Here is a 13529-nt window from a genome sequence, read left to right on the forward strand (position 1 = left end):
TCCCGACTTGGCCTTCACTTCCCCCAGTACTGAGATCACAGGTGTGAGCCACTGCACCAGGACAAAAATAGTGCCTTTTAATCCAAGATCAAGGAAAGTCTTTCCATTTGTTTGTATCTTCTTTAATTATTTTCACCATTTTTTTTTTAGTTTTCAATGTATAATATTTTCCCTTCCTTAAGTTTACATCTAAGTATTTTAATTTTTTTATGCTGTTATAAATGGAATTATTTTTCTAATTTCTTTTTTATGTGGTTATTGTATAGAAAACTAACTGATTTTTGTTAATTATATGAAAAATTTATTCTAGCAAGGTATTTTTGTTGCTTGTTTGGTAGCATCATTATGGTTTTCTTTATATAAAGTCATGACATCTGCAAACAATTTAATTTCTTCTTTCAAATTTGGATCACTTTTATTTTTGTCTGGTGTGATTTCTCTGGCTAGGACTTGCAATACTATTTTGAATAGAAGTTTCGAGGATAGACATCCTTTCTTTGTTTTTGACCTCACCAGAAAAGCTTTCAGTTTTTCACTGTTGAATATAATACTAGCTGTAGACTTTTCATATATGGCCTTTATTATTATATTTGGTAATTTTTCTCTATTCTTATTTTGTTCAAATTTTTCATTATGAAAGGCATAAAAGAGTGTTGAAGCTTATTAAGTGCTTTTCTTTATTTTATTTTCCTTGTGGAAGAGTTATTTATTCAATAGTTATAGGGCCATTAAAGCTTTCTATTCATTTTTTTTACACAAGCACACTGAGTAAATTTTATTTGATTTTTTTCAACTTATTACAGGTTCGTGGGGTAGATGGTCAGGTTTTTTACAAAGATATATTGCATGATGCTGAGGTTTGAAGGGTCAATTAATCAACCTTCCAGGAATGTGCATCATTTGGTTTTCTGTTTCTGTGTCTGTTCACTTTGGATAAATGCCTCCAGCTGCATCCATGTTACTGCAAATGACTTTAATTCTTTTTACATCTCTGTAGTATTCCACACATTCTTTATTCAATCCACTGTTGATGGGCACTAGTGAATATTGTGACTAGTGCTGTGTTGAGCATATGGGTATTTGTGTCTTTTTGAAAGAATGGCACATTTTCCTTTGGGTATACTGTATACCCAGTAATGGAATTGCGGGATCAAGTGGTAGTTCAACTCACAGTTCTTTGAGAAATCTTCAAGATACTCTCCACAGTGGCTGGATCTATGTATATTCCCACCAATAATATATAAGCATCCCCCTTTCTCCACAGCCTCACAGCATCTGTTGTTTTTAGACTTTTTAACAAAGGCCATTCTGACTGGTATGAAATTGTATCTCATTATGGTTTTGACTTGCATTTGTCTGATAATTAATTATATTGAACTTTTTTTGGTATGTATTTGGTTCCTTGTATGCCACCTTTTGAGAAGTATCTATGTCCTTCACCTACTTTTTAATGGAATTATTTGTGTTTGGCTTGTTGATTTAAGTTCCTTATAGATTCTAGAGATAAGGACTTTTTACATGTTTTCCTACTTCTACTGAGATGATTATGTAATTTTTATTTTTTATTATGTTAACATAGTAAGTCATATACACTGATTTTTATGTGTTGAACTAGTGTTGAGTCTCCAAGATAAATCTTACTTGCTCATGCTATATGATCCTTTTAATGTGCTATTGAATTCAGTTTGCTAGTATTTTGTTGAGAGTTTTTGCATCTGTATTTACCAGGGATGTTGGCCTGTAGTCTTTGTTTTTTTCTTGTGGTATCTTTCTCTTTTGTCTCAGGATAAAGCTGGCTTCATAAAATGAGTTTTGTAGTGTTCTCCCCCACCCATTCAATAATGTCATTAGAGCTCGTGAAGTATTGGTTTTTACCATTGCTAAATGATAGAAGTCAATTGTAAAGCTGTCTAGGTCTGAACTTTTCTTTGTCAGAAGTTTTTTGATTATTGATACAATCTTGTTACTTATTAATCTGTTTAGTCTTTATAGCTTTTAATGATTGAGTTATCATAGGTCATATACTTTTATCAATTTGTTGTGAGTTATCTGATTTGTTGGCATATAATTATTTATATCAGTACCTTTTGGTCCTTTTTATTTTTGAGGCATTCAGTTGTAATGTCTCCTTCATTGTTAGTTTTTAAAGTTTTATCTTCTCTTTTTTCTTTCTTATTCTAGCTAAGGGTTGGTCTATTTTGTCTTTTAAATAAGCCAACTCTTAGTTTTATATTGACTTATTTTATTGTTTTCAGTTTCTCGTTATTATTTTACCATTTTGAAACATTCACTTTTTCTTGGGTTCTCTGCGATCTAAAGTTAGGTGGTTTATTTGAGATCTTTATTCTTTTATAATTTAGGTGTTTCGTACTATAAACATCTACATACTGCTTTTGGTGTATTCCCTAAGTTTCGCTTTGTTGTGTTGTAATTTTTAGTTTTCATAAGATATTTTCTTATTTCTTTTTAAATTCATTAGTTGTTCAGAAGTGTATTATTTAGTATCTACATATTTTTTGGTTTTTAAATTTTCCTTATGTTATTTCTAGTTTCTTACGTTTGTAGCCAGGAAAGATAGTTGATATAATTTTATTCTTTTTAATTTTGTTAGGACTCATTTTAAGCCCAAAATATGCTCTATCATGGAAAATGTTCCATGTGCACTTGAGAAGAATTTTAATCCTGAAGACATTAGAGGGGATCTTCTAGATGTTTCTATTAGGTTTATTTTATCTACAGTGTTTTCAAAACTGCTGTTTCCTTATTAATGTTCTGTTTGGAGGTCCTATCTGTTGTTGAGAGTCCTATCTCTCATTGAAATTTCCTACTATTATTGTATTGCTGTCCTTTTGTCCCTTTATTTATATGTTAATATTTGCTGTATTAGTTATATCTTCCCCCAAATTGCTGCTTTTTTTCTTAAAATGGTGTCCTTTTTTTTGTCTCTTGGAATCAGTTGTAACTGAAAAACTATTTTGTCTAAGCATAGTTACCCATGCTCTTTTTATTATGCAATTTTCAATAACTATCTTTCTCCATCCCTGGAATTCCACTCTATATATACTTAAACCTTAAATATATTCCCTTCATTCACATCTATACTTTTACTCCCCTCAACTTGTACTTTATGTTATTGATAACACAATTTATATTTTATAATATTACATATTCAATAACATATTTAGACTTATATTCTTAATACTTTTGACTTTATACTAAAATTATGAATGACTTCCATACCATCATTATAGTAAAAGAATATACTACATTGTCTTTATAGTTATCTTTGTAAATTGAGTCATATTTTCATATGTTTCTGTGTTAAATTTCTTCCAGTTAATCTTAAAGAACTTCCTTCTCATTTTTGTAAGGCAGGTATGCTGGTAACAAGTTCCTATAACTTTTGTGTAGAAATGACTTTATTTCTCCTTCCTTTTAAATAGACAGTTTTGCTGGGTATACAGTCATTGCTTAGCCACTATTTTTTTCATCCCTCTCCCTTATGCTGTGAAAAATTTCTACTGAGAAATCTGCTGATAGTTTTAGAGGGGATTTATTGTGCACGATGGCTTAGTTTTTCTTTGCTGCTTTCAGAATTCTTTGTCTCCACATTTTGGCAATTTGATAATAATATGACTTGGTGTAGACTTCTTTGGGTTTTTCCCATTTGGGGTCTTCTGGAAAAATCTGGATGTCCAGATTTCCTTTCCAGATACAGGAAACATATGGCTTTTATATATTTTCAAAATATGCTTTCTCTCTCTGTTTTCTTTTCAGAGTCTCCCATAATGTTTATGTTGGTTAACTCTGTGGTATCACTTAAGTTTCTTATTTTTCCTTCAGTCTTTATTATTCCTTTTGCTTCTCTGACTGCATAGTATCTGTGAACTGTCTTCAAATTCACTGATTAATTTTACTACTTGGTGTAGTCTGCTGTTGAAGCTTTCTATTGCATTGTTCTATTCAATTATTCTTCAGCTCCAGAATTCTGTTTTGTTTCTTTCTCTGGTTGCTATATTTTGGTTAATATTCTCATTTTGATTATGTATCATTTTTCTCATTTTGTTTATACAGCTATCCTATTATCTATCATTGAGCTTCTTGGAGATGATTATTTTGAATTTCTTGAAGACAATTCACTGATCTCCAGTTACCTGTGGTCTGTTACTAAAAATTTATTTTGTTCCTTTATAGTGCCATATTTTCTTGATTCTTCATGTTCCTTGTAGCTTTGCATTGTTTTGTAAAACTGTATTTACAGGAACAATGACCTCTTCTAGACTTTTTGACAGGCTTCAGAAGTAATGCACACCCATTATTAAACAGATTTCTGATTTCAACAATTTCTAGTTGAGTTTTTTCCTTCATTCAGCCCAGCTGGAGATTCTTGAAGTCTCTCAAATATGTTTTACAAATGTGCATGTTTCAGTACTCTCCCCTGTTTTGGGAGAAATCTGAGAATCATGGGCCTTCTTCCAATTCTATAAAACTGAGCTGGGTGCTAAAAGCTGCCCACTCCCTTTCCATAGATAGTATACTAAAATCCTGAGATGCTGGCACAAGTTTCACTTTTTTCCCTTCTCCCTGAAAAATAAAAATCAGAATTGTGCATCGTTTCCCAATCCTGTTGATCTACACCAGGTACCGAGAGTGACTCTCTCATTTCTCCTAGGATCTTGCACTGCGATGTCAGAACGTCAGGCGAAGCTCTCCTTCTCTCCTTCCCTTTCTCCTGAGGAAGAAATGCCAGAATTGTGTGCCTTCTCCGAATTCTACAGAGCCTAGCCAGCTACTGAGAGTCACAGCCACTGTTGAGATCCTGGATGACTGCTGAGAAATGTAGTCTGCTGAAAATCGTGCCATCTTTTGTGATCCTCATCATCTGTTGAGATTCTCACCAGCTGCCATGATCCGTGAGTAGCAGCTATCTGCACAGTGTTGAGCTCTGATCTGGCTAGGTCTGTATCAGCTACTGAGAGCTATGGTGCTACCTGGGAGCTGCATAATGTGCTGGAGGCCTCATAGCTGCAGCAATCTGTACTGGCAGCTGTGATCTTTGCTGACAGCTTCAGTCTGAGCTGTGTGCTAGGAATCCATGGCTACTTGGGGATACATTGACTGCTGAGAGGTATCTGTTCCTCCTCTCTGTTCTTCATTGCCTCTAAGTGTTTGAACTATGTTGGATCCTTCAGCTTTTTGGGTGAGGTGAGACAGGAGCAGGTATCTCAGGAAGTGCTCTGAAAGGTGGTGGACATTGGGAACAACTCTCTTTTTTTCCCCTTGTGGTAGAAATAATGGGCTAAGAGGATCTCTTTCTTGGTTCTGAAGTGTGCCAACTTGAGGGAGGGGGATATGCCAAAAAAAAAAAAAAAAAGTGAAACTGTTCTTCCTACCCAATTCAATGAGGCCATTATTAGTCCTGTGCTCTTCTGGGGTGCTGCAAATTCTTTGCTAGATTCTGGGGTCATGGCAAAGGTATTCTGGCCCATACATGATTCTTAAATTTGTGTTTCTCTAAGGGAATGAAATATAGAACCTTCTATTCTACCACCCTGCTAATGAAACTCGTACACTTATCTATCATAGTACCTGTGTGTGTGTGTGAGATTTTACTTCATCTCCTTTGTTGGCTTATTATCTATAATTCTTTATTTTGTTCTTTTAGTGGTTTCTGCAGGATTTATAATATATCACTGAATTCATAATAACCTACCAATAAGTTAATACTGCTTCACGTATATTATAAGAAATTTGCAATACTATGACTTTATTTCTAGTCCTTCAACCTTTGTGCTATAGATGCCATACATTTTACCTTAACATATATTATAGCACTCATGCTAAATTTTTACTGTCTGATTTTTCCCTTGTTTCTGTAATAAATTGCCACAAAATTAGTGACATAAAACAATATAAATTTATTATCTTTGTTTTTTGTATGTCAGCCGTCTGACACTGGTCTCACTGGGCTAAGCAATTTACATCATTATTAAATTACAGAATAAACAGATTACTCTGGACAAGAAAACAGGTGATTTTAGTCATGCTTAAGTCTCTTACATCTACTTATTAAAATTTATTTTCATGTAGTTGTAAGTTTGAAAATGTAAAAAAATTATATGCTACAAATATATGCATATACATTTAATATATAGAAATAATTATTTAAGGTAGATATTGTCATCTGAAATCTGCTTTGATTTAAATCAAGATATTAATATATTTCAAAATTAGAAATATTTTCTGTTAAAACAGTTATTCACAATGAAATGCATTGTTTTATGGAAACATATAGATTTAAATGAATAATATACTAATTTTAAAAATGGAAACTAAATTTTGATTTTTCTTAGGATAATCCTTTGTCTTTCTAGGTACCTGTAGGTAAGAAAGTTTAAATTTGTTTCCATAGAAATTAAGTTTAAAAATATATATTAGTTATTTTATCTTAATTAAATATATAGTAAATATTATCTACAAATTAATGTGTAAGCATTCTATATAATATGGTTCACTTGAAAGTTTCTAACACTTAGCTCATTGTTTATAGCTGATTTGAAACTAAAGAAGTTCTCATTCACTCTAGTCACTGAAATGGTGTGATATAGCAGTACAGCTTTGCAAAGAACATATATTTTAGCAATATATAATATAGCTATGCACTCTCCATTACGTAGTATTCAAAAATGGCACTTAAATATATTAAATAAATAGAGGCCATGAACTATATATTCTGGATTAGGAATTTGTATTTCCAATATTTGCTGCCTCTACACCATCATCTATTTGTTAGAACTTGTTGGGAATAATAAGAACTTTAGGAATAATAAGGAGGAGGAGGTAAATGAGGTCAAACAGAATGAGGAAGAGAAGAGAAAGACATAAGGCTTTATGAATCGTGAACTGTGCTATTTCTCATCTTTGAACATATCGTTAGCCATTGCTATTGAACACTGGCTGATCACTTTAGACATCAATGCATTTACTTCCTCCTCATAAGTATAGTCTGTGTGATGTCATTTGTATTCACCTCGGGTAGACACAGAGCCTCTGCTCATTTCATCAAAGGACTATTTATGAGGCTGTAAAAAAGATGAGTTTCTCCGAATAGTCTCCAAATTAAACTTTTTAAAGTTTAATGTTGGCACACAAGAATAATTACAGTTATAAACCATTAAACATTTAGAAGAAATTTATAGGATTGGAGGGAGAAAATTTACAGCTGTGGCCTAATACAATAAATTTCCTCTGTAAAAGTAGAACCACAGAAACATTTCTATTCAGGACTCCAGAAAAAGAAAATGCTTTATTAACATTACCCAAACATGCAGGCACTATATTTGGACATTATTTATATAGAAAGATGAACATGTTTGTAAGATACAGTTAATTAACCTTACAAGGAAAAGTCAATATTTTTTGTTTTTAACATCAGTAAATAGAGTGCACTAAATGCATTTTTAAGATTAGGCAAAATATATTTTCTTATCCTAGAGTACAGTCCTGTGTCTTGGAGTCCTTTTATTTTTTCTGGGGATTATGATACATGAATTATTATTCTCCTGTGTGGATTGGTTGTGGTAGGGAGAGGTCTCTATGAATTTCAATCATGATGTTTAAAACAAATATCCAGCCCTACAGCTACCATTCAGTTTCTGAGGAAGCTTCTTCATCTGAAATGTAAATATTCTTTCATAGTATGCAATATGCTTGGTTTTTATTGTTTGCCATAAAAAGAACTATATTTTCATGACTCATTATTGTGATGAAATATCTGTTTGGTGGCAGATTGCTCTCAGGCAACTGCTCACTCTTTGTAAAAGACTATCTGGTCACCAAACAGATTGACTAAACAGTTAACTAATCACCTACTGCTTAGAACCTAGTTCTACTTGAAACTTTAGCCAAGAGCAACCGTGGCTTTATGCTTTATGTTGGTTCAAGTCTTTCTTAGTCACCTTTAGTGGCATGTAAAATTGCTTTTCCTATAGATCTTGCATATTTCCTCTTGATTCTTAAGCCTTTCAATTTTTTTGCTTAAATAAATAGATCTACTTCATTAATTTTATTTATTCACTGGTGGTTGTTGCCCACCTCCTTACTGAATTATCATATTACTTATATTATCTTGGATTTTCAAGGTAAACAGTAAAATCATCTACAATAAGGATAATTTTACTTCCTCTATTTAAGTTTTATTCTAATTTATTTTGCATAGCTGTAAAAGACTTGTACATGTTTTTGGTGATAAAGGAGGTCTTTATCTTGTTTTTTGCCTTTATTAGAGCAAGTTTTATTATTTTCTCATGAAATAGACTATTCCGTCAGTTGAAATAATACGTAAATAAATCAATGAAGTAAATTATTCTTATCATTTTCGAGGTAGTATTTTAATGAGACTCTTAGGATGTGTCTTAATACTGTGTTGTTACAGTTCAAAGATACAATCATATACTTTTTTTTGCTCTATTTCTGTGACAAATTATGTTCACTGAGATACTAATAAAAATAAATTTTTGTATCTTTATAATAAGACCTGCTTGATTATATTACTGGTTATCAAGCTAAAAGATAAAAGCAAGAAGAAAATCTAAACAGGGACATCAGAGACTTCAAACTACAGTGAAAATGAATTTCACAGAAATAGTTCAATTGAGTCATTAAAAAAACAAATGATCAATCCAACAGCTAAAACATTAATTCTCTATATGTGTATGTGTGGATGGTTGATGGTATTCAGTCTTTATAGTTTTGTCATTATATTATCTTTTCCTTTAAATGATGAAATAGCTTTTCTTTTATCTTTGCTTTGTTTCAACTTTATTGAAGAATAATTGAAAAATAAAATTTGTATTTATTTAAGATGTACATCTTGATGCTTCAATATATATGTACATTATGAAATAATTAGCACAATGAAGCTTATTAATATTTCCATCATCTCACAAAAACGTATTATTTAAAAATACAGTTTTGAAGATAGACTTTAGTATTTATCAACCTAAAAAAGACAAAAGTAAATTAAACAATATGAACAAGGCCTTAGAAAAATGTGAGGCATAATTAAGAACCCCAACATATGCATAACAGGAGTACCAAAAGAAAGGAATATAGAAAAGGAACAGAACAAATGTTTGAAAATGTAATAGCCAAACACATTCCAAAGATGATGAACAGTATTAATCTATCTTTCCAAGACATACATTAAACTCCAAGCAGGACAAACACAGAGATCCACACTCAGATATGTCTTCATCACATATTGAAAGACAAAGATAAGCAGAAGATCATGAAGGCAGTAAAGCAAAACAAAAAAACTCATCACATACGAGAGAAATCTAATACTATTAATTGACTTCTCAACAGAAGCAATGGAGGAAGAAAGCAGTGGGTGACATATTCAAAGTTCTAAAATTTAAAAAAATTAATATTTCAAAAATGAAGGTGAAATAAAATTTGTTGCTATCTGTTCTGTTACACACAAAAAAATAAGATTTTCAAGTTCCAAAGCAATTGAAAGCAGGCATTAATGTAAAGTCAGATTTAAAAAAACAGAATGCTGCAAAGGGAATTATGTAGAAAATTGTAAATAACAGTATATTTATATGTTTTGTCTTTTGTCTTTTACTAAATTATTTAAAAAATTTGAATAAAGTAATATATATGTAACTATACAACTAGATTTGCAGTGTGTGTGTGAGAGAGAAAGAGACAGAGAGAAAGAAGAGGAAGAGAGATTATATAATGGTAACCTAAAGGAGTCAGGTGGGAATAAAATAGTGGAAACCAATGGTAGCACAAAAGTACAGGAATAAAAAAATAAATTAAAAAAAAAACTAGGGTGATGAAAATGTTCTTGATTAGATTTTGGTAATGGTTAATTGCTCAGATCCTTAAATCTGCTAAAAAATAGCTGAATTATACACTTTAAATGGGTTCCTCGAGGAAATGCAATTTGAAACATGTTATTAAGGGATAAAATTCTGGCAGAGAGAACACCATGTATAAGACATGAAGGATTCCCTGTTCAATAAATGGTGTTGGGAAAGCTGGCTAGCCATGTGCAGAAAGCAGAAACTGGACCCCTTCCTGACACCTTACACTAAAATTAACTCCAGATGGATTAAAGACTTAAACATAAGACCTAACACCATAAAAACCCTAGAAGAAAATCTAGGCAAAACCATTCAGGACATAGGTGTAGGCAAGGACTTCATGACCAAAACACCAAAAGCATTGACAACAAAAGCCAAAATAGACAAATGGGACCTAATCAAACTCCACAACTTCTGCACAGCAAAAGAAACAGTCATTAGAGTGAATCGGAAACCAACAGAATGGGAAAAAATTTTTGCAGTTTACCCATCTGACAAAGGGCTGATATCCAGAATTCACAAAGACCTAAAACAGATTTACAAGAAGAAAACTAACAAGCCCATTCAAAAGTGGGCAAAGGATATGAACAGACACTTTACAAAAGAAGACATACATGAAGCCAACAAACATATGAAAAAATGCTCATCATCACTGGTCGTCAGAAAAATACAAATCAAAACAACATTGAGATACCATCTCACGCCAGTTAGAATGGCGATCATTAAAAAATCTGGAGACAACAGATGCTGGAGAGGATGTGGAGAAATAGGAACACTTTTACACTGTTGGTGGGAGTGTAAATTAGTTCAACCATTGTGGAAGACAGTGTGGCGATTCCTCAAGGACCTAGAAATAGAAATTCCATTTGACCCAGCAATCCCATTACTGGGTGTATATCCAAAGGATTACAAATCGTTCTACTATAAGGACATGTGCACACGAATGTTCATTGCAGCATTGTTTACAATAGCAAAGACCTGGAACCAACCCAAATGCCCATCGACGATAGACTGGATAGGGAAAATGTGGCACATATACACCATGGAATATTATGCGGCCATCAAAAATGATGAGTATGGGTCCTTTGTAGGGACATGGATGAACCTGGAAACCATCATTCTCAGCAAACCGACAGAAGAGCAGAAGATCAAACACCACATGTTCTCACTCATAGGCGGGTGTTGAACAATGAGAACACATGGACACAGGGAGGGGAGCACTACATACTGGGGTCAGTTGGGGGGAAATAGGGGAGGGATGGTGGGGGGTGGGGAGCTGGGGAGAGAGAGCAAGGGGAGAAATGCCAGAGGTAGGTGATGGGGAGGAAGGCAGCAAATCACACTGCCACGTGTGTACCTATGCAACAATTTTGCATGTTCTTCACATGTACCCCAAAACCTAAAATGCAATAAAATAAATACATGGGGGAAAAAAAAGAAATATGATACTTAAAATCTAAGGATATTCAGATATAATATGTGGAGTTTGTTGCCAGGAAAATAGATAAGCAGAAGTCATCCTATAGAAGATTCTGTATTGCACGCTACACACTGGGATATTTTTTTGTCTAATTAAATCTTGACTGAAAAAATCATATTTTGTAATAATTAATTGGGCATAAATAGTCATTGATTAGTTCGTTCCACAAATATATTGGCTAAAATCACTTGCTTAGTGTTGGACTTTGTAAGGTTGCCTTGCTTGTCTGAAAGTATAAAAAGAATAGTAACACTGAAGTTGAACCTGTGACATAATAAAGGGTTTTAGGCTGAATTGCCTACTGCAAATATCTAAAAATTAATTATAAGAATAGCACTAGGTATAAAATTGATAAGCCTTCATATGTAGATTAAGAGATAAGTGCTGAAACAGCGGCATTAAAAAAGAAATCCTACTAATCTACCCTGTACTCTGAGAATACTTAGTTTTCCAGTAATGGGAAAATAGAGCTTGGTCAGAATGAAATAGAAAACAAAGGGGAGGATGAAAACAAAGTATGTTTCTATTCAAAATCATACTCAGAACAATATTTAGTAACAACATCATGTTATATGGTACTAGGATTTTGAAGAAGATTCTTGTTGATTTTCTTCCTAAAAAGTAGCATATTAGTGGGCACTTTTAAAAGTCATTTACTTTTATGATTCTGTTTGTATATTGGACAGTGTTCAAAAATAGAAGAAAGATGGTCAAGAATTAAGATGAGGAGAATCAGAGAAAAAAAACCCAAAATGTCTTTAGCATATGAGTTTGGTGGTGGTCCTTATTTCACTGTCTTCCTGACCAGGATTTGTTGACTGGCATAATCAAGTGAAGGAGTGGTGGTGATGGATGTCAGATGATTATAATTTCTGTGTTGTTGTTCCAGCCATCACAAGTCTGAAATATTTTCAGAATTGCTGCAGCTGCAACTGTTGCCATTTCTGAGTAATGATCATAACAATTTGCAAATATACATGGATTAACGTGATACTAATGTGAGCCTTGGAAACCAGTATATTATGCAGCTGTTCATTTGTGGTGTATAAATGTCCAGTCCTATAGGAACAGTGCCTTTGTGTCAGAATGAAGCTGTCCAGTGGCTTTCAGAATGGAACAGGTATAAATTAGAAATTATGCATGGAAAGTATATTGTTATTTAACTTTTCCCTCAATTATATTTTATATAAATCTCTTCTTTTAATATAAAAATTGATGCTTAGGAGAACAAAATGATATACATGGAATTTATTTAAGAATCCTTTTTACCTAATGTAGATGATGGGGTGATGGATGCAGCAAACCACCACCATGGCACATGTATACTTATGTAACAAACTTGCACGATCTGCACATATACCCTAGAACTTAAAGTATAATAAATAAATAAATAATTTTTTTTGAAAGAGTCTTTTTTTTGAAGCAGGTCTATTTTTAATGATTTCAAATTAATTTGTTCTACAACAGTTTAAGTATTTCACCCTACAAACTAAACTTCAAAGCACAACACTGTGAAGTAATCAGAAGGACTGTTACTACTGTTTCTTATTTTGTTTGTGATATTTAAATCTTATCAATAGAAAAGAGACATATGTGAAAAAAGAAGTACATATACTTCTGTTAATATTGTCTTGTCATTTAATCTAAAGACCATAAAAATGTTTAGTAAATATTGCAGAATGCCTTTCTCTTTGAAGTTCATCAACATGAAAATAAGGTGAGAAGTAATGTTTGCATGTTAGCAATCTAGAAACTCAGTTGCCCCATCTATGGCATGCATAAAAATCAGTGAGGCTCTTAGCAAAAGCTCCTTCTGCATCTATTGAGATAATCATGTAGTTTTTGTAATTGGTTCTGTTTATGTGATAGATTACATTTATTTATTTGTGTAATGTTGAACCAGCTTTGGTTCCCAAAGATGAAGCCGACTCGATCGTGGTGGATGAGGTTTGTGATGTGCTGCTGGATTTGGTTTGCCAGTTTTTTATTGAAGATTTTCATATTGATGTTCATTAGGGATATTGGCCTGAAGATTTCACTTTTTGTTTAGTGTCTGCCAGGTTTTAGTATCAGGATGATGCTGGTCTCATAAAATGAGTTAAGGAGGAGTTCCTCCTTTTCAATTGTTTGGAATAATTTCAGAAGGAATGGCACTAGCTCCTCTTTGTACCCCT

The sequence above is a fragment of the Sapajus apella genome, unplaced genomic scaffold, assembly GCF_009761245.1.
Source record: "Sapajus apella isolate SASKATOON/1434 unplaced genomic scaffold, GSC_monkey_1.0 scaffold42, whole genome shotgun sequence".
Taxonomy (NCBI): domain Eukaryota; kingdom Metazoa; phylum Chordata; class Mammalia; order Primates; family Cebidae; genus Sapajus; species Sapajus apella.